We start from the raw sequence: 26,226 nt of genomic DNA, 5'->3' as shown, positions 1-26,226 counted from the left end.
GAAAACATTTACCATTTTCTTCTGGTATGATGTTGTGCCAAGGAATTTATTTTCTAAATTTGTTATCTGCTGAAAAAACACACCAACGAGCTTCAAAAAACCCAAATCTTTCACAGTGTCAGTACAGGTGGAAGATCCCTAATCTGAAATGCTGCAAAATCCAAAACTTTTTGAGCACCAACATGACGCTCAAAGAAAATGCTCACTGGAGCATTTCAGATTTTGGATTTTCCAATTAGGGATGTTCAAGCTGGTCCTTGCAACAGTATGGTATGAGGTTGTTCTAAGATCTGCGGGTATAACAATAGGCAATTCCAAAGTTCCTTTAAAAAGTACCACTCCAGTGAACTAGGATATAATAAGATGAGGCCACTTAACCAACCAGTTCTGGTGGTTATTTCCCAAAGGGCCCTCAAAGCCTTTTATCAGATTTTAGGTTGTCCTAAATACAAGAAGCTAGAAAACAGCCCAGCCTCGTCTCCAATTCTCTTCTAGAGTAGTCTGACACCCAATGGCAGGGATATTTGGTCAAACTAATTGTTGGTCTAAACAGAATTATACGACCAGGTTGTGAAGGAAAAAACCAGAACTCTCCCAAAGCTATGAGGACAGAAAGTGGGGAGATATCTGTACCCTATCTTTAAACATATGCCCCCCACACAGGGTCCAAACAGCCAAGCAGGTCCTCAGAAAAAAAGAAAAACATGGTGACACAAGTAAAACCCATTTCTTAAGGAATAAATGTGATTTATGGAGATTGAAACTCCACTAATTCCTTTAGTGACAACTGCATATCTGAGCTTCGAACTTATTTTTTAAAATGTCAAAAAGACATGATGGAGACAGTAAAAGAGCAAGTGACTACCAGGGGTGAGAGGGATAATGACAGATGAACAAGTGGAACACAGAGGATTTTTTGGGCAGTAAAATTTTTCTGTATGATACTATAATGGTGGATACATGTCATACATTTGTCAAAATCCATAAGATGTACAACACCAAGAGTGAAGCATAAACTATGGAACTGACTGTAACAATGGGTCAATGTAGGTTCATCCATTATAACACATTTTGTGTTGATAGTAGGAAGGCTGGAGGCAGGAGGTATATGGGAACTCTCCATACTTTCAATTTTTTTCTGTGAACCTAAAACTGCTCTAAAAAATGAAATCTATTTTTTAAAATGGGGGGGAAAAAAGGCATGTGTAAGTCCCAGTTCCACAGAATACTAGCTGAGTAAAAGTGAACTGGTTACTTCATTTGGTTAATCCTCAATTTTCTCAACTATAAATGGCATTAAGTATAGTAGCTACCGTGTAGAGATCTTTGTGAGGATTAAATAAGAAATGCTTATAAAGTGTGTAGCACGGTACTTGGTACATAGGGTTCATTAACGTCATTGCTGTTGTTCTTGTCATCAACCAACACTGAAAGATACAGCTTGGGATGTTTTTATTTACAAAAGCAATTGTGTAAAGAGGTGGCTGGGGCCTAAGTCAGAGATGGCAAAACTTACCAAATGTCGGTCCACACTGGGAGACTGACAATCTGGCAGTGCAGGACCAAGGAAGGAGACCTCAGGCCACGGGTCCAATCTAGGGGCTGTCAGCTGTGTGGAGTGGGGGCTGAGTATGACTCACAGGCCAGGGACAAGAATGGCACTGCAGAGAGCAACACAACTGACAGCCTCCCCACTGTGTCTTTGCATTTCTACGATTTCCAATACAATTTATCACTCCCTGGTATATCCAGGCTGTCATATTATCATCCGGTTCTTCTTTTGCCTTCCATTCCCTAAAATAAGTGCTCAGGACTAGTGCTGAGCATTTCTCTTCACTTCTCATAGGCAGAAGCTAAAAATTAAATCTTCCATTTCTCACTGAGGCACTACTGGCATCTGGAAAATTCTCTGCAGAGAAGGACCGTGCAGTGCATTACAGGAAGTGAGCATCACTGGACCCTAATGCTCAGTATCTGTACTCTCCACCCTCCCTACCTTCCTTGTCATGCTACCCCAATGTCCATGTTTTCAAAAGGCCCCTTGGTCACGAAGTTCCACATGCCATGTATAGTAGTTCAGACTGTATCTCTCATAGGTGAGAAGCTAAACGAAGACTCTCGGCCTCAGAGTTCTTTCTAGATAGCTCCCCTGGTGGCAGTGTGGGGCATGGGACTGGAGGCAGGGAGGCCAGAGGGAGGGGGCCGCAGTAATCTAGGCTTGGAAATGATGAGTGCCCAAGCTTCGGGAGCAGTGCAAGATGACTCGGCGGGCACGTGTCCGCAAACATAGCAGCAAGAAGCTGGATGGAAGAAGACTTTGGCCTGCCCTTCTGGACCTGCTGAGTGCTTGTGCACCACTGAGGTAGAGAAAGACATGAATCTCAGTGGAGCTCAAAAGAGCTAGAGCTATGAATACAAACATGGAGTCAGTCGCCCAGAGACACAAATCAAATCCCTGGGACTAACGAGACGCCCAAGAAGAATGTGAGGAGTGGGCAGAGATGTAGGACCAGCAAAGCAAGGGAAGCAGGCACTGGAATCACAGCTGGAGGAGAAGAGTCCTTCACAGAGATTGGTAAGGAACAAACTGAGAATTCACTGGAAGACAAGTCAGGAGAAAACTGTCTAGGCAGTCAGGGGAAAGTTTTAAGAATAGAGAACTGTGAAATGTCTCAGAGTACCAGGTAAGATCAGTGTTCCTCAACCTCTGCGCTGCTGGCATGCTGCCTGTGGTGGGAGCCACCCTGAGCACTGTAGGATGTTCAGCAACATCCCCACCCCAATGGATGACGACACAAATGTCCCCCATGAAATGTCTCTGGCATTGCCAGATACACCCTAGGGGCAAAATCACCGGAAAAAAGAAAAGTCGCCTTGAAGACACTGGCACATCAAACCCACATGTGTCGAGAGGAACAGAAAGAAAAGAGAGCTGTAATCCTAGACAGAAAGACCTGAACATACTGAAGCCCACGAAAAAGAAGTGGAAAAGAAGAGGGGTTTGAAACTCTGAGTAAATTAATCACAGTCATCTGGGCTATGACCTTTAGTGTCCTGTAAAATGTTAATTAGTCTATTAAGTTCAGTTGTTTTTATCTTCAGTCCTTCAGAGCAACAGCCTTGATGGGAATGTCTCTGAAATGTAATGGCAGTAACCAAAATATATTAGCCTAGGACCAATAAAATCAAATTAAAAGATGGCCTAACTATACCTTTGCATTCACAATATTCAAAATGTAAATGCTGAGACTGGCTTGGTATTTCCTTTGAAAGTATTTTCACACTAAAGAAAGGTAGACTAAGAGGGGGAAAATCCTATTTCTATCTTTTTTAAAAAGCAGCAAATGTATCATTTAACCAATGCTGAGCACTTACTACATACCAGGTCTCCAGCTGGAAAGACTGGTAACTTGTGCTAAGAGCTCTGATAGAAGTACATGCACGGAACACAGAGGAGGTACCATACCTCTGCTCACGTCTCTGGCCCTGTAACAGCATCTGTCATCACAGCCGTGCTCACCTGCCTCCTACCCTCCAGGCCTCTTCCTTGTGTGAAGAGGACTCACTCCAACTTGCCAGCCCTGCTTATTGACATGTCAGCCACTTTGATGTGGCCTTGTGGCTGAGCCTCAAAAACAAGTACAAAGCCAAGAGCTTGTTAATTAGCCAGTAAAATGTTCAACAGACACCTCACCCTATTGCACGGCTCCATCCTCGAGGGTGAGGCTCCCAGGGAGGCAGGTGAAATGGGGTAACAGGGTGAGTGTTGGGAACAGTCAGAGGACTTCTGACAATGTTTGTGCCGAGGTGTGCTGGCCTCTAAACCCAAAGACATTATTTCTTTTCAAGGTTTGGTTCAAACTTATCTCCCTCCCTAGTTAATATCCCCCTTCCACTGCGCACACTGGAAAGGCAGCAGGGAATAACAGGAAAGACAAGTTTGAGTGCCAGTTCTGTTACTGATTAGTTGTTTGACACTGAGCAGTTTCCTCATCTGTAAAGTGAGGATAAAAATGCTTGCCCTTGTCAGCTTAAATGTATGTGTAAACACTTCATAAACAAAATTCCATAAAAACATCTGCTCTTAGCCAGGCGCCGTGGCTCATGCCTGTAATCCTAGCACTCTGGGAGGCCGAGGCAGGTGGATCGCTTGAGGTCAGGAGTTCGAGACCAGCCTGAGCAAGAGCGAGACCCCGTCTCTACTAAAAATAGAAAGAAATTATCTGGCCAACTAAAAATATATATAGAAAAAATTAGCTGGGCATGGTGGCGCATGCCTGTAGTCCCAGCTACTCGGGAGGCTGAGGCAGTAGGTCGTTTAAGCCCAGGACTTTGAGGTTGCTGTGAGCTAGGCTGATGCCACAGCACTCACTCTAGCCCAGGCAACAAAGTGAGACTCTGTCTCAAAAAAAAAAAAAAAAAAAAAAAAAATTTGCTCTTCTATGTTATTTCTACCATAACTTTATGCCTGGGCATCTGATTCATCAAATAAATGTAAACTGTTCCAGTATATTATCTACTTTTCCTAATGCTTTAGACATGCCAAACAATAGGTATTTAGAAATTAAGTAAATAAATAAATAATGCCACCCCTCTTTTTCTATTTCCTAAGTTTTACAATCAACCAAAACATATAGGAAAAGATTTTTTAACTCTAAGAAACAGCACTGGTAGCATTCAAAATCAGACCTGTAACAAACTAGTTGTGGTACAGAAACATTCAATTGCTTCCTGAAAGCTATACATTTACAAAATCCCTAGTTCTTAAGAATAGCAGTGCCACAAAGGTATAAATAGAACATAGATTGATCTAACTAAACCTTTAGCGGGAGAGAGGGGAAAGGGAACTCCACATTCAGTGAGGGCCTGTGGCACAAACACCCCTTGGGCATTAGTCACTAAACTGTCATAACCTGACTAACCAGCAATACGGAAAAATGTTCCTTTACACAGAGTCAGCACTATTAAAAAAAAAAAGTCTATAAACCCTCCAAGGCCTGTTTTTACAGGTTCATCCGTACCCAGCTTCTGTTTCTCTCTGCCCAGGTGAGAATAAACAAGCTTCATGTCATCCTGTGCAAAAATCTCAAGGAATTTCAAGTCTGGACAATAGTGGGACTAGGCTGCGGGCACCTGGGCGAAGTCTGACCTGCTCCCACTCCTTGGTACTCCACACTCCCCACCTATTAAAAGGGCTCACACTGGCTGCCCAACGAAGCCAAACTCCTCAACAAACCCATTCTCACTGAGGAGCCCTGTAAACCAGACATTGCTACTTTCTGCTTTTTTTTAACCGTGAAATTAAGTATTTTCACCTCTCTTTAAAAAGCTGCAAGCGGCCAGGCATGGTGGCTCACACCTGTAATCCTAGCACTCTGGGAGGCTGAGGCGGGAGAATGGCCTGAGCTCAGGAGTTCGAGACCAGCCTGAGCAAGAGCAAGACCCCATCTCTACTAAATATACGAAATAAATACACAAACAGATAAATAGATAGAGAGATAAATAAATAAAATAAAAATCTGCAAGCATCACAAGCAGATGGGAAGGTGGGTGGAGTGCAGGGTCTTCTGAAGTTACACAAGGCTTTCTAGGCAAAATCTAAGGTGGGGGCTTCATCATATGCATCCTATAAACCCACTACTGTGAAAATCCTATTAAATGTTTAATAAATCTTTTGAAGGAAGAATGGCCCGACCAGATTTAGTGCTCTGGCAGTGGCTGAAGTACCAGAGGAGGGGGTGAGCCCCTGGGGAGAAGCAGCCCAACTGCTGGCCAGCAGCCAGGGAGCTCAAATCAGGTCTTCCAGACTCGGTCCATTCTTTATCAGGACAGAGCCCGGCCCTCACACTCACTTCCTCAAACCAACATCAGCTAATGCTACCCTCCTCTGTACCCAGGTTTCCAAGCACAAATTTCGGGGTTTCTGAGCAATTATTTTATTACACTGCTGATTTTTTACATACAGTAGTTCCTCTTATGTGGAGACACATCCCCTTGTTTGCAGAGAGCTCATTCCTCTCAGGGTATGAAGTTTCTGACAACTGTGTCTCTGGGCATGAGGATATGAGAATACAGACTATGGAGCCAGCCTGCCTGGATTGAACTCTAGCTTCACAACTTATTAGTTTTAAGATCTTTGGCAAATCACTTAACTTCCTAGTGCCTCTGTTTTCTTACCTGTAAAATGGCAGAAATTATAGTACCTACCCCAAAGTGTTGTTATGAGGATTAAAGGAGTTACTAAGGAAGGCACTTCAAACAGTGCCTGGCACCTAAGCACCATTTAACTAGAAGCAACTATGGTTTTTGTTTGTTTGTTTGTTTGGAGATGGGGTCTTGCTCTATCACCTAGACTGGAGTGCAGTGGCCCAAACCTAGCTCACTATAACCTCAAATTTGTGGGCTCAAGCAATCCTCCCACTTCAGCCTTCCCAGTAGCTAGGACTACAGGTGAGCTAGGACTACAGGTGCGTGCCACCACACCTAGTAAATTTTTTTTTTTTTATTTTTTTGTAGAGACGGGGTCTTGCTATGTTGCTCAGGCTGGTCTCAAACTCCTGGACTCAAGCGATCCTCTTGCCTTGGCCTCCCAAAGTGCTGGGATTATAGGTGTGAATCACTGTGATTGGCCCAGCAATTATTATTAAGTGCCACATCACTTCACATTACTTGTTGTAAAAACTAAGAATTTTTGAATGAGTTCAGGGTGACGTCACAACCAGGAGGTGACCATCCTTCCTCCACATGTGAGGTCTGCCTAGGCTTGCCAGGAGTTGAGCACTCCAGACAGTGTTACTTTCACCCCTTTTCATCTGCTCCTTTTCGCTACACACCCTCCTTTTACCGTGCCTTTCCTCAATCTTTTCCCAGCCCCAAATCCCTTCCACGCCTCCCAGGCCCAGAGAGGGGCCCACTGCTCTTCGCTAGGAAAGCTAGCCCATACCAACTCCCCTCCACAGTCCTCAACTCTCATATTACTCTTGAGTCAAAGGTTGCCACTGTCTTGCATGCTCTTCCAACTTACTCTTTTGTCAATCATGACTTCTCATGTGTATTTTAAGCTAATGAAGGGCAAGAAATGTATTTCTTCCCCACCACAAAGCAGTATGGTATGCATAAAATAATTCACTCCACATTTACTGATTAGCTTCAAAGAAGTAGAAGGAAAAGGTGACCTTCAAAATTCTCTATCCCTTAAAGATGTTTTCCCCAGTGTCAGATAAATAAGTACCTTGTCATATGTCTTTTTCAACCTAAGCTATCTTTTCCAAGCCTGGATAACAGGAATTCATAAAGCATGGTTGAATTTTATTCATAGAATGTGGTCCTGAAGAACTTACATAATTCAAAGACTGATTATTCCATAGTCTGGAGGTAGGGTCTGGGCAATGCATGCTCAGAACACATAAATCTGTAGTCACTCTGTTGTATTTTTGCTTTACTGGTGCTTTTTAATTGAATCAGCATTATCTCTAATACTTCTCAGTTTTATCTCACAAATTAACAGCGTGGCATGTCATAGTGTCTTTTATCACATATAATTTCTATTCCAAAGTTAATGATTTTCAGCACCACTATTAACACATTTGGATACTATTTTGAAAGCTATAATATAGATTTTAAATTGCAACAGTGAATGTCAAAATAACACAAATGTCACCAAAATCCTTGAAGAAGTTCCATCAACAACAAGAGTTCACATATTACCAAAGGTTAGTTTGTATTTCTGTTTGTAAGAAAAGGTGGTGCCACTGAGTAACAAAGCATTTGAATTCAGTTGCCTGCCAGCTTAAAAATATGAGATAGCTTGATGCATAATACTAGTGAATATGTTTGTTGAAATTTTGCACATAATGTGAAGCTTTTATTAATATTATTTATGCGTCATTAGTTGAAATTTGCAAAATTCAATTTGTATATAATGGGATAACATTGTACTAGAAAATAAATTAGCAGTCTGACTTTCCTTGTGTTTGAAGGTTTAGATCTTGTGGGTACTACATCAGTGAAAACTATACAGCACATGAGCACATACATGCACTGCATGATTGTACTCTGAAGGAAAGGTAGATCCAGGAGCTCTTGGAACCAAGTCACAATATCATAAGATGGGAACAGGACTCCAGATTAAGTACATGTGTAAGTGCATGTATGTATATACAGATGTGTGCATACACAGCCACGTGCCATATAATGATGTTTCATTCTAGGATGAACTATACACACGATGGTCCCATAAGATTATAATGGAACTGAAAAATTCCTATCACCGCATAACGTTGTAGCACAACTACTTAATTTTTTTTATGAATTCAGTGTAGCCTAAGTACACAGTGTTTACAAAGTCTACAGTAGTGTATAGTAATGTCCTAGGCCTTCACATTCACTCACCACTCACTGACTCACCCACAGCAACTTCCAGTCTCGCAAGCGCCATTCACGGTAAGTACCCTATATAAGTGTACCATTTTTTATCTTTTATACCGTATTTTTACTACCTTTTCTATGTTTAGATACACAAATACTGTGTTACAGCTGACTACAGTATTTAGTACAGTACCATGCTGTATAGATTTGTAGCCTAGGAGCAACAGGCTATACCATATAGCCTAGGTGTGTTGTAGGCTATACTTGAGTATAAGTACACTCTATGATGCACACCTGACAATTAAATTGTCTAAGGACACATTTCTCAGAACACATCCCATCGTTAAGCGATGTATGACTGTATATATATACAACTGCAGAGAAACTGTCCAGACAGTTGTTAAACTATGCCATTTTTAAAGGCTCCAGAAAAGACTTCATGGCATTCTTTAGTACTGCATTCCAATGTTAAGGCATTTTCCTTGCTAGGAAAATGAGCTTGATTTTGATTATCCTTGTCAATGTCCTCCTCTGTCAACATAAATATTCAAAACTTGGCCAAAATTCCTTAATTATATGTCACATATGTGACTTTCATTTACCACCTAAGTTACAGTGCCGTATCCCCAAATGCTGGATCTGCTGCTTCTCTCTTGGTAAGCCCCAAAATGGTGCCTTGGAGGCCAAAGGCCAGATGAGAGTTTCCCCCTTCCCTTACCTCTGGAATCCCAATGACCTCAGCTGAAGAGACTACAACTTTACCTCTTCCCTAGTCTGACCAACAGGTAAAGCATACGACTGCACAGTTAACTGGCAACATGGGCCATCTGGAGGCCAGGTACCCATCAGAGAATACAACCACAACTCTCTGCTGTTCAGTATCTTCCAAAAGCTCAAATGAGAAGCAGTGACTATACGTTCCTCCAGACCAGGGTTCCAATGGAGCAATTTGGCCTGCAGGATGTCTTATTAAAGCCACCCAGGGTTTTCCTTATAGAAGTGAATCAGAATGCTATTTACGTGCAGCATGTACTCTCTGGGCAGCCAGGCCTCCACCTCAGCCCAATTTACATATAGTCATCCCCCTATCCCCTGTATCGGTGGGTTCTGCATCAATTGGCAGTTCAACCAACTGCCAGTCAAAAATATTCAGGGAAAACAAATCGATGGTTGTGTCTGTATGGAATACGTACAGACTTTTTGGTCATTATTGCCTAAACAATAGTATCACAACTATTTACATAGTATTTACACTGTATTAGGTATTCTAAGTAATCTAGAAATGATTTAAAGTACTGCATAGGTTATATGCAAAAACTATGCCATTTCATATCAGGGATGTGAGTATCCATGATTTTGGCGTGGAGGTTCATTCTGGATATCAAGGGACAACTGTATTTACTCATGTGCCAGGCCCCTGGAGGCATTTGGTGTGGGAGTCTTGTACTAAATAAAACCAAGACCACAACTACGATTAAGCCACATTAGAAGAGAGCTGATTACCTTGACCACTCTGTTTCATTCCCTGGACAGACTGCTTTTAATGATGAGAGCAGGCCTAATAAATGTGTTTTATTTACAAAAGGATATTGTCATGTACATTGTGCAGTATTTTACAATGTTTTATAAATCGTTAAGTGACTGGTTTTTGTCTTCTAACCTGATGGACATTATAGAACACACTATTACTTCTGTTTGCCTCTTCTCTCTGTGTACTAGAAATCTGAAAGCTCAATTTGTGACCTACCTCTTACGACTCAGGACATGCATTATTTTTCCTAATAGTATTGTCCCTATCACTAATACCTTCACATTTATTATTTATCTTATAGTATTACGTGTACTTTTGAAAGCCACTTTAATTTTGGAACAAGGAGGGTATACAAAATCCATTTACCACCTCTTCTCATAACTTTCAGATCAGTTTTGCCAAATATGCATTTAAGTCCATACCTGATGGGTGCCAAAATTACTCACTTTCCAGAGTCAGCAACAGAAGGGTGCCTACTTGGCCTCAATGCAAACTCAGTAAGCATCTTTTCCTTTATAGTGACACACAATTTTGAGGCTTGCCAGTCTGATAAGTTTACTTCACCTTTTTGTGTGAGACACTGGAGCAAAAGAGTATGATGGTAAATGGAGAAAAATATACACAAATGGATGGATTTGAGGCCATATTTTTTATCAGCATGTGCTGATAAGTAGCATTAACACTCATTTAATAGGCCTGACACACACACAAAAAAAACCTCTAAATTGTTACAATAAAGAAGTCAAATACAAGATAATATGGGTAGTTGCCGAAAAGTCTCTAGAAATACAGACATCTGCAAAGTATTAATACTTATATTCCCCAAATGCTTTTAAAACTCAAACTATAAACATAAACTTCATATAGGAAACATTTCAAAGTGATCTGATCTCTGAGTAAGTCAGTTTTCTTGGCAGCTTTGTTGTATATAATTGCCTAAGGAAAGAGCCTTCAAATTTTCCAGGATACTAACAAACACTTATTTGGGCAAATATAAGGGCTTTTGGGTTTTTTTAATAACAATCGTTTAATAAGGACCCTGTTCTAGGAGACATAAAAAAACAACCAGGTTCATCTTAGCATTAAACCATTTACTGAAAAAGAAAAAAATACATGAGGTCTCTGAAAATAACCTATTTCCAAACAGCTACCAATCAATGTAAGTAAATTCAAGTAATGTTTTGAACACCTCTTATGTGAGGGGAGTTTAGTGCAGGGGACGCCAATGGTGAAAAATATGGTAAGCCATACTTTCCTATTTCTTTGTGTGCCTCATACTTTTTTGTTGAAAACTGGACACTTTACATCATATAAGGAACCAACTCTTAAAATCAGATTACTTCAACAATTTGTTATTGCTTTTGCTGTTACTGCTGTTTAGTGACTTTCCTGGATTAATTCTATAAAATCTGTATTTTTTTGTCACATACAGTCACCAAAGTCTCTGCTCGGTTATCTTAGTGGTCAGCTAATAGCTAGACAGAGACTTCCTTAAATGACTTGAGCAAATAAGTCTCCCACACCTTTTACAGAGGAGCTCTGTGTATGTGTTAGGGCAGGGGTCCCCAACCTATGGTGAGTTGTATAATTATTTCATTATATATTACAATGTAATAATGATAGAAATAAAGTGCACAATAAATGTAATGTGCTTGAATCATCCCAAAACTATCCTCCTCTCCCTGGTCCGTGGAAAAATTGTCTTCCATGAAAACAGTCCCTGGTGCCAAAAAAGTTGGGGACTACTGTGTTAGGGCACACCTTCAGAATGCCTTAGCCGTTTATAACTCTGTTTTTGCCTTTACTTTCTGCTTGTCTAGAGCCTCTAGGCCAGCCAGAGAGGAGAATTACGGCCTCCTCAGGTCTTTCCTGAGCATGCACATAGCCCTGCCCGTGCACATGGCCTTCTAGAGCATCAAAAATATATCATAACTTTCAAAGTCCCCTATGGACATCTCATTCCAGTTTCTTAGATCACCTCTCATTTTCCCCAGTTGGTACTTCTGGCAGCTGCGGTGTTAAATAATTGCTGCTAATTGTTTTCAACAGATACCCTTGGAACAGGGCTTTTACCAATGGTAAGCTCTGAGTCAGGTCAAATAAAGACATGCCCTATCAAGAAGGCCTTACCAGGGAGGTTTCAGACAAGTCAAATAGTGACAATTCTCTGAAGCTAGGGCTTTTGGAGGAACTTCAAACCTATTCTTCATCCTCCATGACTACTAGAATGGTGGTTTTGAAAGCTAGCACAGAGCTAGAGAAAGGCGGTAGGAACAAGGCAAGTTAAAACACCTCAAAGGTCACTGCTCTTACTGTGATTCAGTCATTTCTCTTGAATAACCACTCTAAGAATTACTGCAAGCCTTTGGTTAATTTCCAGGGTTCCCGAAAAGTTGCTCTTGGTAATTCTTGCCAGTGTTCTCATTGTTTTTATGAAGAACATTTCTGGTGGCCCTTACTCTGCCATTCTGGAAGTCCTTCTTAATATAAATTTAAGTTTACATACATATTTTGTTATAGAAAAATATGATAGGATGATCAATAAAAGACTTTAAAGTAGGATGATACCCTCTCTTAGGATCAAATTCCGAGTAAAAATTCAATGTAAACATAAAATGTAAAATTTCTATTATTTTTAAAACAGCTAGTAGTGGTTATGAAGTTACTATGAAAATTAGGGTTCTGTTTGAATACATATAAATGACAAAACTGGAAACTGTATCCTCTGCATCTCTATTTAAACCTGTAAAACACTGGGTGTGACAACTTAAAATGTCCAAGAGGAATTCCAGTTTTTCTAATTCTTTTGGGAGATACACAAGCAAAAAACTTTTATTTCTACCTTCAGATCAGCATTCTGAAAACGGGACTAAGATCATGTCATGTATACATTCAGAAATCTCAGAAATTCACAGACTGAAGCCCCCAGTCTTTAGGTTATGTTCAAGGAGCTCCATAATTGGGCCCCAGCCTGGTGTTTCCACCTGATCACCCACCAGGCCACAGGCAAAGCCTCTGTTTCAGCCTTGCCCCCTCCCTGTGGTTGCATCGTACAAATGAGAGGAGATGGGAAAGCCGTGGGCACGGAGGCTATCTGCAGCCCCCTGGGACCCCGCACCACACCACAAATTCACTAGGTGTTTAAGAATCATCTCCTGATTAAACGGTGAATATTTTTAAGTGAAAATTCAAAAGGTTTTAATACAAATTTTCTCAAATATTTTTGAGACTTTTTTCCTACTGAAAATAAAAATAAGACACTAAGTCCTATACGTAACAGAAAGCTAGTACATACAAAAATATTTTGTCAACTTGTTTTAATTAGCACAGGAGCTACAATAAGATCACTTCAGCTTATCTGTCTTAACCTCTGATTTAGTTTAACCTCCCTTATGTTATTTTAGTATGTGAAACTGCTCCAAAGTGGGAAGCAAATTGAGTACACAGCGATTAAGTTCAGTTAAACATGCTTTTCTTTGCTTAAAGTAGGGTTTAAACACAAGGCTTTTACTCAGGCAAACCACTCTATCCAAATAAACATGGAAGCGTCACATACCAAAAAAAAAAAAAAAAAAATACAAAAACCAACCAGCATAGGTTTTAACATTCTCAATATATCCAGCCTATTCTCCTAGATCCACTGTTTTCTTACTTTCAATTAAAACTCACAAGGCTACCTAGCCTCAAATTCAAACTAAATAGAAAACAGCAGCTACTATTTTACTTTTTGTATTTCTATTCTGGCTCCAACACTCTGATAGCAGTAAAAAAAATATTCACAAAAATAGTGACTACAAAGTAGAAAACTCCTATTTTCCTTATCTAACAGATACCATGTCAAGACCCAAAAGGACATGGACCCAAAATATGCCTGATTTAAGCTGAACATCAAGATGAAGATAATGGTTTCATAATTTTTCCTGAATATTTCTTTAAAATATCAAAGTTCCACAGGTAGTAACAGGGCAATCCTTGGTCCAGAGTCTACACACATTTACTGAGGAGGCTATTGGAGTCTCCCATAGCTAGTAAGTGGCCCTCCTTCTTCCATCCCCACCCATACTACACACAAGTCAACCAAGAGCACAGAGCAGCTCATATGGAGAGGCAGTGACCAATACTTTGTGTAATCAGATCACAGCATGCAGTTCTATAATCTAAAATAATGTCTTATTCAGAATGTTCAATATGCACATTAATCCTCAGACTTACTTTAAAACTAGGTATAAGGTAAACCAAATTAAAGAAATAAGTATCAGGCTGGGAATAGCAAATCACACCTATAATCCCAGCACTTTGGGAGGCCAAGGCAGGAGGATTGCTTATAGCCAGGAGTTCAAGATCAGCCTTGGCAACACAGCAAGAGCCCATCTCTATAAAAAATTAGCCAGCGCGGTGGAAGCACCACCTGAGCAGTCCCAGCTACTCATGAGGCTGGGACATGAGGTTCACTTGAGGCCAGGAGTTGGAGGCTACAGTGAACTATGATCACGCCACTGCACTCTAGTCTGGGTGACAGAGTCTCACTCTGCCTCTAAAAAAAAAAAAAAAAAGCAACCAGTACTTAAACTCAATTTTAGTATAAAGGCTTCCTGATCCCCATCTTTACACTCCTTAAAAACAAGGAGGGATATATACCTACATGATGGGTGCAACGTGCACTATCTGGGGAACAGACACGCCTGGAGCTCTGACTTGGGGAGAAAGGCGGTACATGGGCAACGTATGTAACCTGCAATTCTGTATCCCCCATAACAATAAGATGAAATAAAATAAAAAAAAAAAAAAAAAAAAACAAAGACAATGCAGTAAGTCTACTCTACTGATAGAACTGATAAACTCAAAAGGGGGAGGAAGTAATGCGTAAAGGCTCATTTGTCATTTAATGAAAATAAAACAATTTTCCTTGGAAAGAATGTTAAACAAACATCATTCTCTCAGTATGGAGAATATCACATTAGATGGCAGAAAAAGCACTGACAGGGAGAAATAGAAGTTCAGCTGCCCTTGCTTGTATCCTGTTTGGGTCAATGGATTGGGTTAACATACCAACTCCCAAGATGATTTTAAGACTACTATATTTAAATCAATAAAATCTAAGCATGATGTAGCTAAATTCACTTCTTTACCCTATCCATACCCAAAAATAAACTAAATCCTTATACTTTTGTTTTCCAGCTGCCTTTTCTGCCCTGCTGAACTCCCTGAAATACACACTCTTTCTGCTCCCCTGCCTTGTCTTCAAAATAACCTGATAAATGCTTTATATCCATCACTCTGGCAGTCATTCTGCTGGGATCTAGGGAGAAAAGACAAAGCTTTCGCCTGGGGCCACACTGAAAAGCTGCATCAGCAACCAACAAAGCAAGCCACAGAATCTGTTGCAACAGGGAAAGACTTGTCAAAGAAGAGGGCATGTCTAAGTCTTATCCATACCTCAGTAAAAATGAAAACTAGACCCAAGAACCAGTCATGACTATGTCTTGGCCTAGCAGTTGCCACATATATACATTTGATATGACTTGTTTTCAAGAAAGTATTTCATGCAATTTTCTAAGGAAAACTAAGGAACTCAAAGTTACAGACTTCCAGTGACAGTTTAAGCTAGTGATGTTACTATAACTAGACATTCAATCCTTTTCCAATTACTAACTTTTGTGGAACACAGATATAATTTTATAGAATGGCCATTCTCCAAGACACAAAACTATTCATTCAAAACTAGGGGTAAAAAAAACCCTTAGAAATTTCTTTTTGCCATAAAAGAATGTGTTATATTAAATATATTAAAATATATGAATATATAAAAATGTGTATATAATTCTATTCTAAATGAATTCTAAATAGTATTTCCAAATTCATTAAAACAGTAAACATTTAAAACTAATTTCTTAAAAATTCAGGCCAACCCAGAGGCTTATACCTGTAATCCCAGTACTCTGGGAGGCTGAGGTTAGAAGATCCCTTGAGCCCAGGAGTTTGAGACAAGCCTGGGCAACATAGCAAGACCTTATCTCTGCAAAAAATTTAAAAATTAGCTAGGCATAGTGGCACGTGCCTATAGTCCTATCTACTCGGGAGGTTGAGGCAGGAGGATCGCTTGAGCCCAGGAGTTGGAAGTTACAATGAACTATGATCACACCACTGCACTTCAGCCTTGGCAACAGAGCAACACTGTGTCTCTAAAAATAAATAAATACACAAATAAAATTGAAGTCATCTTTAGATGTATCTCATGGAACATTAAAAAATACATGAGAAAAACTGATGTATTCCAAAGTCCAAAATTTCAAATCTGAATATCTTTCTGTTAATCAAATGGTTAAATTCAAAGTGGACTCTGCTGTTATAATGAAACCAGGAAAGACTGAAGACAGGATGATTCACAGATCACAACAAAACAATCCCAAAGTCATCTATACTCGCACTGGTGAAAGAACCTTCCTCGAGGCTTCAGTTGCCACAGTCCTTCCCCACTGAGGAGTCAGAAAGGCCTTTTGCAATAACTCCTGAAGGGCTCACTCAAGGAACAATGCTTGCCCTGAAACCAGCCAGAGGAATGAACACTATAGATTCTCTGGGGGAAATCAGCACAACAGAAGCTACCATATCCAAGCTTGCAGAGAACCGAAAGCCTCCTCCAAAGAAGCAGAATACAGGTTTTGGATGATCAGCATTCACTGCAAACTCCCTGGGGGAAGCCAAGGTCTGCCCTGGGTTCTTCCAACAAGTCAGAGTGTGTATGCAGCATCACTAGCTGGGAAGCAGCCACACTACTAAAAACCAAAAACTCACCTAGAAAACACTAAAAACCCCAAATAATGGCACAACTATTTGCTTTTTCAAACAGCTCTACAGTTTGCAAAGTTCATCATAACAATATGTTATCCTCACTTTCTGCAGATAAAACTTGGACTTGGAAAGGTTCAACGGCCTTGCAAAATAGTATAGCCAGTTCTCCAACTATAACCTGTCTTCCAAATCTCACACTCTTCAGCACAAGCAATGGGTCTGGGAACCTCTTCCAAATTACAGGCATCCGAGAAGGCACAAAGGCTGCCTGGATCAGCATGATGCACAGAATGTGAAAAAGCTCTCGGTTCAATTGAGTGCTATGTTTTCATTTTTATTAATATACACATGTAATTTAGGTTCAAGTCCTAGAATGAGAAAAATGAGAATTTTCTTATATTCAGCACTTAGTTTGTTATCACAAGCAAACTATGGGCAATTTAGCCTCAAGAGGCCTCAGTTTGCAGCTTGATTCTCAAGAAGAGGTGACTACAAGTAAATAATGAGTCTTTATCTACAAGTTTCAAAGACCTAGGTAGCTGGAATAAAAATTACAGGGGATTTTAGGAATGTGCAAGAAGAGACAGGTGTTGAGCGCCAGAGCTGGGCTGTCCACTAGACAATGGTGACCAGGGACCCAGAGGGTCAGGAGAAGGGCAGGGGTTGCAACCAATTCTGAGAAACAGGTCCTCCCAAATTAAAAACAAAAAGTAAACAAAACCTCACAAATGACTGCATTACTGTGCACCAGTATCCAAATGAACTCAGAGTCACTAACCTTATGCCATGCCCAAACCATTTTGCCTACAAGTCATTTCACAACTTTCCTCTCTCCCCCCTTCTTCCTTTACTGAGGTTCTATCACTATGTGGGTGTTACGTGATCATACAAAATTGTAACACTTCCAGCCAGCAAAGACCACCTTAAATAAAGCTGAAAGACAAATAATAAACTAGGGAAAACATATGTCAAAAAGTATCCTGAATATAAAAGGACTTTGTGCAAATCAGTAAGAATACAAATATCTTAGTAAAATGGACAAAAATCATAAACAGTAAAAAAATACAAATAATCAGTATACATATAAAAAGATATTCATTCACTAACAATCCAACAAATGCAGATAAAAATAACAATGAGATATCATTTTTCATCTACCTGATTGCCAAAGTTGAAAATAGTTTTCAAACTTTACGTTAGGGAGTGCAAGGAAATGAGCACTCTGTGCACTGCCAGTGTTAGAGTGTAAACAGGCAAACCCTGTCTGGAGAGCAGTTTGACAATATGTACCATACCTGTGATCCCACTTCCAGGACTTTACCCTAAAGAAGACAATCACATCCTAGTTACGTACTCTGGTTCATTGAGAACAGGAAGTACCAGTTCAAATGTTCACAATCTCCAAAATGCCAAGACCAGGAAGTCCTTCTGTTATTAGAAGGAGGAAAAAGATCAACATATGTGTACAATGTGTGAGTAAAGCACTTCCTTGATCAAGTGTTTTCTTGCTTTACAAATTTAATTTCAATTCAAGTACCAGAATGACAAGCATAAGGCCTTTTAAAAGTAATTTAAAAGTTCCTATTGCTTCCTTGATGTTTTTATACTGAATTTAAGTCCTCTACTTGAAAAACCTGCATATATTTTTCACTATTTACACACATTATGTGTGAGAGTAAAGATGAACCCAACATCAACTAGGATCCAACAGTAGCACGGGGGTCGGGCCCATTTCTCTATTTCCAAGCATGCCTTTTCTGAAAAAGGGGAAGAAGCCCATCTCTGAAGCTTAGAGTCCTCCTCCTCAAATGTAGACTGCAGACTGCAGGATGTTGCAACTGGCTTGTAAGCAAGCACTCGATCAGGGCAGTTGTGGTACCTTCATTGTTCCTGTCACTAGGAATGGCTACTTCTCCTTTCTGTAGGCATTGCTGCCCCAGTATACGGATCACCCAGCAATCTTATCTAATTGGCTCTGTACTGTAACACATTACATTCACTACTAAAACTAAATGCCTAATATAGTGGAACCGTATCAGTACAGGGCATTGCCCAATAAGAACAGATCAAAGAGCTGAAAACCATTTGGAAGAACTCTTTGAGCTATCCTGCATTTCAGATATGCAATTTCGGCCTCTACCACTGAAGGGCATATTCTACTTCTCAATGCTGTGCTGGGCTCTCTCCAGGGCTTCTGGCAGCACTGCTCTGGGCTTTCCAAGTCTGTTCACTGACACCCATCACCAGCCATCTCAGGCTTAGCCTCTCAGATTACAGACTGCACCTGCTGCCAATCAAAAATAGCCAGAACTTGATTCAGTACATTCCCCAGTTTCCATTTCTGCCTAGACACTGAGCTACGGTAGGCATAACAAGTAGTGAGTGTTACTTTAATAAGAAGTTGTGCTATACTAAATATTATACTGAAATAATGATTATACTCAGGAGTGCTCATTTAGAAAACTAAAACAAAAGCTTGTGATTCAGTTTCAACATTAGTGTTGAAAGACTCTCCTGAGATGCTTTTGCAACTTAAAGGGACAAGATCTAAAGAATAATCAAACTTATGCTTACCCCTAGGGAAAAAATATACATTTTAAATGTGGCAAATAGCTCCCTACCTCCTTACATGAGGAATTTGATACCCTACTAACTTTTGCCTAAATTCATCCTCTTGATCAGTTTTTTAAAGGCATATACCTTAAGGCATCTCTATTTCTAATGAATTTCCAATAAAATGAAATCAATAGAAATCATGAATTATGACACTTGGGCCATCTTTTCCTCTATCTGTAATTGCTCTACGGGGAGTGATATGATTTGAATGGCAATATATTTTGAAGAGGTTCAGAAGATGCCACTGTGGCATACAAATTATTCTGAGCTGAAAGAACCTGACTTCCTGAAATCTCTTATCTGTCTAGAAGCAGAGCCTCCCAAACAACTCAATTGTCAAAAGTCCCCTCCCTGAGAGCAACCAGGGAAGACTGACTCTTATCATCAGAGATGAGAAGTCTCCACACCACACTAAACAGACATGCTCACCAAACCATCATATCTCCCATCTATTCTCCTAAGGGCCCATTTATCTTTACAAAAAGTCATTTATATTCCTTTTCTCCCCTCCCTTTCCCCTATTAAAATGATATGTAAGCCCCAAATTCTAACCACCCCCTTGAGTCTCATTTTCCTATGATTAAACCTGTCTTTTGTTAATTCCTCTTTTGCCAATTTAACATGCAGGCCCTCAATCACTAAACCCAAGAGGGTAGAGAAAAGTTTTTCCTCTCCGATAATTTAAATCTTGAAATGCACTGTATTATGAGTATACATGAGAATCATGCTAACTTTCTTATTAAATGCAGTCTAAGCAAATTATATGACTAACATTTCACACTTCCTCTTTTCTCATTTTTCTTTAAACTTCTCAACATCTTTCTTGTCTCTCTTAGACTATTTTCATGTATTATCCTCATAAGTATAATTTAGTAGAAATAATGTTTTCCCTTTCTACTTCTGAAAAATCAGAACATATTTTTAAGTATTAAAAATACACTCACTTTTTGCCAGTTTATAGAAAGCTCTCAAGTATAATCAAGCTAAAACATCCTGTTGATTAAATAAAGCTATTTCACCAACCACTGAAAACTGGAAGCTTTCTGAAATATACAAAATTAAAACACACAGTCACTTCATACAAAACAATGACATCTCCCCTCCCTAGAGTTTGTTATTTTAAAACTGATGATAAAAAAAAAATGACAAACCAAGATAATTAATCCAACTTGGCACACAGATATACACTTTCTACTAAGGTATGAAAAATAAACCGTAGGAATGATCCCCTCCAACCCCTCTTTCTAGAGAAAATCCCATCTGCTCAGATGGTGCCAACCCCTCCCCTTGGGATTCAGTTCTCTGAAGTTAACTTCAATTGGCTACCTCCCATGGCTTGGAAAGCATAGGAATGCTGGTGTCCGCAATTAACACAGACTTTCCATACAGTAGCCTTGGGTGCTGTGACACTGCCATCCTGCTGGGCAGAAAAGTAGCATGTACCATGTGCCTCCTACTTCACTGAGAAATCACAATTGCAGGTCCATGGCAGGTCTGGCCTCCAATCCCTGACTAGCTGTATCAAAAGATACCCATTCTGTTAAAATATACAATAACTTTACAAGTTTATCAACAATTTATGATTATCCCCTTTTGCAGATTCAGCTGACCCTGTCCCTGCTTATAAACCTCTGTGGATGGTTCCCCACTGGCTACAAAATATGCAGATTTCATTGTCTGCCCCCATGCCTTCCCAGCCTCATGTCCTACCAGCACCTCACACCAGCCACATCAAACTCCTGGCAGCAAGCAGAACTCAAGGCCCTCTCCCACCTCCCTCTGCTTGGAACATCCTTCCTCTGCTTTCAGAACTAACTGCCTCTCTTCCTGCAAGACTCAGCTCAAATGTCCCCTCCTCCAGGAAACAAATCATTTTTTTCCACTGGGCATCCACAGCACATTATGGTGGCACCTGTTGGCACCATACCTCTCTGCCAGCTTCACCATGAGCCCTCCAGGGTGTGGATTCTGATGTTCCCAAGTATAATTCAATATTGTACTTCTAGTCATAGAAGACAGTAGGCATATAATAAATGTTTAATAAATGGGTAAGTGCATACATAAACAAAACAATGAAAGAACAAACGAATGAACTCTCCAGTTGCTACCTGAAGAGACGAAAGGAACTTTTATTCAATTCTCAGTAATATAAGCCCTGACTGATCCTCAAAGAACACCGTGGGCTCCTCCCATCCTTGCAGCTACTCATCAACTCCACATACTCATTTCATGTCCCCATCTTTAACTCCTATCCCTACATTTAATCCAGTATTTTACCTACTCATGTGCTCCTGCCCTCTATTTCACAGCTGCCCTAGTGTAACACAGGTAATAACTTACTTGCATCTATTTCTATACAAGGAAGATGCAATCATTTTCACAGTTTGCTTTTTATTTATTTAGTTTTTGTTTTGGGGTTTTTTTGTTTTGTTTTGTTTTTTTCTAAGGCATCTGATTTTTTCCAGGTAAACTATGATCAGAGAGAAAAGACAGAGGAAGAATAGATGATCATTCATAATCAAAGCAGTGTCTGAATACCAACCCATATAATATACCATAGTCTTTTTCTACAGTAATATTTACAGACCCTTTACCGTCATCTTAATGTCTCTCACCATCTGTTCTCAACAGCAAAAAGGCTTTAAGTTTTGTAGTTGGATAAGGTTGAACAAAGCATAAAACTTACAAAGCTATTGTTGATAGAGCCCATATCTGCCAGGCCCCATGCCAAGATTTTTCACATACATTGTTTTCCTTCAAAAATACCCCAAGCTGGGCACAGTTGCCCCAGCCTGTATTCCCAGCACTTTGGAAGGCTGAGGCAGGAGGACTGCTTTGAGGTTAGGAGTTCGAGACCAGCCTGAACAAGAGCGAGACCCCTGTCTCTACAAAAAATAGCAAAATTAGCCATGTGTAGTGGCAGTCACCTGTAGTCCCAGCTACTCAGGGGCTAAGGCAGGAGGATTGCTTGGGCCCAGGAATTTGAGGTTGCAGTGAGCTATGATCACACAACTTCACTCTAGCCCAAATGACAGAGTGAGACCCTATCTCAAAAAATAAACAAACAAACAAACCCAAAGGGTTGCATTTAGAAAATGGAGGCTGAGAAAGGTTAAATAACTTGCCCCAAAGTCACTTTACTAGTAAGTTGTGGAACCTAGCTTTACACCCACGTCTGTTCAAACCCCATGCTTTTTGACTAAAACTTTAAAAACTCTAGACCTTATTTACTTTATAAGATTGGTATAATGATGTAGACAGAATTTCAAAGCCCCATGCTTTCATCTCCACTAACTTACCAGCTACTAAAATACCATTCAACACTGTCACATACTTTGCTGAATCCCTGTTAGCCACCAAATCACTAAAGACCACAGAAGTCCCCAGTAGAAAAAAAATCCAGCCTTGGAAAGTCCCCCTAAGTATGATAGTATCTGCTCCAGGCTCTGGATCCAAATGATCTCTCCTGTTGCTGAGACATTTTGGGGTACCAGCAATTCCCCAGCACACCTTTAAAACAATAAGAACCACGGACTGGCAAGACCATGGAGAAAAGGCACTGTGACCACATCAATGTCAAACTGGTACATTTCGATGGGGCAATCTGTCAGCATGTGTTAAAAGTCATAAAAATATGCACATCCTTTGACATGACAAGTCCACATTAAGCATCTGTCCTAAAAAGGGGTATGGTTTGAATGTTTATGTTCCTTCGAAATTTCATGTTGAAACTTAATCCCCAATGCAATAGTATGAAGAGGCAGGGCCTTTAGAAGATGACTAGGCTACAGGGGCTCTGCCCTCATGCATGGGATTAGTGCCTTTACTTATAAAAAGCACTTGAGGGAACAAGTTCGTCCCTTTTGCCTTTTCTACCATGTGACAACACTGTTAGAAAATGCCATCCGTGGAACAGGCCCTCACTAGATATGGAATCTGCTGGCACCATGATCTTGGACTTCTCAGCCTCTACTACTATGAGAAATGAATTTCTATTGTTTATAAATTACCCAGCCTGTGGTATTTTGTTATGGCAGCAGAAACAAACTATAGGAAGTATATAACTAGATAAATGCCCAGCAATGTATGAATGAGAACCTAAAAGTAAAAAATAGTGTAATGATCAAATTATCCAAGGTGCAGACATATGAGGGCATATCATGCAATCATTTAAAAATATGATTCACCTGTATATTTACTGCTCTGCTAAAATGTCCACAGAATATTTTAAGTGTAAAAACAAGATTATAAAATATACAATCTTTTTACAAAACCTACATATGTACTTTTAGAAGTCTGTAAGAAAAAATTTTAAAAGGCTGTGAGAATATATATCAAAATGTTTTCCCAGGCAAGTTTTAAAAAAAAAGTTAGCAATGGTGATCTCTAAATGGTGGAATTATGTGTTTGACTAGAAAGTCAAAGACGACTTTTCCTTGTTTTAAAAGATATTCCACAATGCTTATTTTATTACTGGTAAAACAATACAATATTTTTAATTAAATAAATCCCTTAAAAATGCCAAAGATTTGGTGATCAGAGTCAGGACAGACTTTCCCCCCTTAAAATCTCCCTCTAATACCTTCAAGTCCTTTAACTAAAATACTCATAGCTAAAAGCCTGAAGTAAACTCATAGGAGGATTATGCTATGAGAGATTTCTCAGGTTTATTACCTGTTTTCAGTTCTCCATGGAATGAAATATATTCATGGACTTAGAGGAAAACTGACATTAAAGATTTCGTTTCTAGAACTTAAGCAAAGGTCCGGTAACATGTGAAGAGAGAAAGACCAGACTGTGCATAAATCACCATTAGTAGGGCACAGAAGAGTTCCTCACTATAATATAAAGTACACAGGAAGAATCCTTGATGGGTGAGACAGTATTTTTTAACCAACCCTCATTACAAAGGTGAGTTTCAAAAGACAATGTCCAGAAGTAGCAGATATTTTTTAAAGACCTGACAAAACTTATTTCTAGATAAAGCAAGAAAATGTCTTCCAAGATCACAATGGTGCTTTACATACCTTAAACCCTAATAGATATTCCTTGATTTGAAAATAAACAGCAAACACTCTTTATTTCCTTCTGATGGATATAAGAAATTTAAATGTAGTAGGAATTAAATATCTGAAAAGAGAAACTATTTAAAATATACTACAAACCTAGGGTTATAAAAAGTGTGTTTAGTGGCCTAAATATGCAGCAAAACATAAATCTCGTTCATAGGGAACAGGTGGTGCTTCAAAAAAAAATCTACTTGTAAACAGATGTATGGAATTCAGAACACATTTTCCCATCAAAACATTGCTGTAACGGTGGTTAACTCCCAGTCGGGTTCACAAGGCCTATTCACTTGTTGGTGAGAAATATTTATCCCACACCTGTGTTGTATGTGACTGGGGAATAACAATGGCTCTCCTTTGACTCAGAGCAGAAGTCTCTCAGCTGAGTCTCGCTCCACAAAAGCTCACAGCTGAAGAGATGCCACCCTCAAGGTAATACTCTCTTCCTGGGGCAGTTCAAGTCCAAATGACCAGTCAGTGGGGTGGGGGAGGACCTGCCCCCATACCTCAAGATGAAATAACCCCAGCTCCAGAGCTCCCCACTGGGAGATCAGCTGGGGTCTGTTGCAGCCACAGCACAGATCAACTTCTCTCTTTCCACTAGGAATGATGCTAAGAGCACCCCCCAGTAAACCTCTAACACACAAACTTCTGTTTCAGAGACTAATCCCAGGATCTATGACAAACAGCAAATACTTCATAAGCTCATATTATAAGTACTCCTCGAACATATACATATAAATACATGTTTATATATTAATAGATATAATAGATATAGAGATATCTTACAATATACATATGAATGAGTAGGTACTATAATCCCATTTTATACAGGCAGAAACCAAATTAGGCCCAGAGAAGTTAAATACCCAAGGTCATGTGGCAAATAACTTGAAGAGCCAGGATTTGAATCCAGGTCTACCAAATGCAAAGCCAATCACTGTGTAAACTAACTCCATCCACTAAAGAGTTGCTGAGTGAATTAAGACAGCCTCAGCAGCCTAGGTGTGCTGGTGGCAGTCAGGAATGAGTAGAGTGGTGAACCACTGTCATCTACGAAACAGGAATTTATAAAAAAATACTTGGAATCCAGGCCCACTGAAAACTAGATACACTATGATCAAGGTTTCACATATTTTTAGGTCTGAAGCAAAAAAACAAAGGCCTAATGGAACCAGAATTCCAGAATGAAACTAGATAGATATAATCTAACATGATTACTAGATCATAAAAATAACTTGTCCACCTACCACCAAAATGCTACAATATGTGCAGGCAGATGTTTACTATGTAGGAGGATGGCACTTCCTCATGCTTCTTTGTCTTTTACTCTAATCCCTGCAAAAAGCCTCAAAAACTAGTATCTAAAAACTAGTATCTAATAAAATTTCTTATTAGAGGCACAATAGCCTCATGATTAATATTCAACTTACTCAAGATGGACAATTGTAACTGGTTCAACTTCTTCAACTACAACCACACCATAGCTTCCCCAAGCATTCCCTAGCTAGCAAATCTTCTTTTACAGAATAAGTAGTTATTTACACCTACTGACAGTGAACTAAGAGCTAATATTGCCCTGCCCTGCTGGCCACATTGCCCAAGAGCTACAAGACATAAAACCATCCTATAAAATCTAAACAACTACAAATAAAACTACTAACTTTAAGTGAAGTCATTACGTTTGCATGTTTGCAGATGCAGATAAAAACCGACTTCAACAGTGAGAACAAACCATTTAAAAGTTTAACAGAATGTCGATTACCTCCTTCCTTGGAATAATTATTTTGATTTGCAATATTCATAATCACAAAATATAATCCCACAGTTAAGCAAAAAACTGAAATATACTTT

General features: G+C 39.7%; 1 protein-coding gene across 1 annotated transcript in view; it reads right to left on the bottom strand.

The window, feature by feature from the left end:
- HECA (hdc homolog, cell cycle regulator) overlaps positions 1 to 26,226 on the bottom strand; it is a 40,784-nt gene that overhangs the window by 11,940 nt on the left and 2,618 nt on the right. The gene's annotated exons all lie outside the window — the stretch shown is intronic.

The sequence above is a fragment of the Eulemur rufifrons genome, chromosome 15 (genome assembly GCF_041146395.1).
Source record: "Eulemur rufifrons isolate Redbay chromosome 15, OSU_ERuf_1, whole genome shotgun sequence".
Taxonomy (NCBI): Eukaryota; Metazoa; Chordata; class Mammalia; order Primates; family Lemuridae; genus Eulemur; species Eulemur rufifrons.
This window is presented reverse-complemented; position numbering and strand designations above follow the sequence as displayed.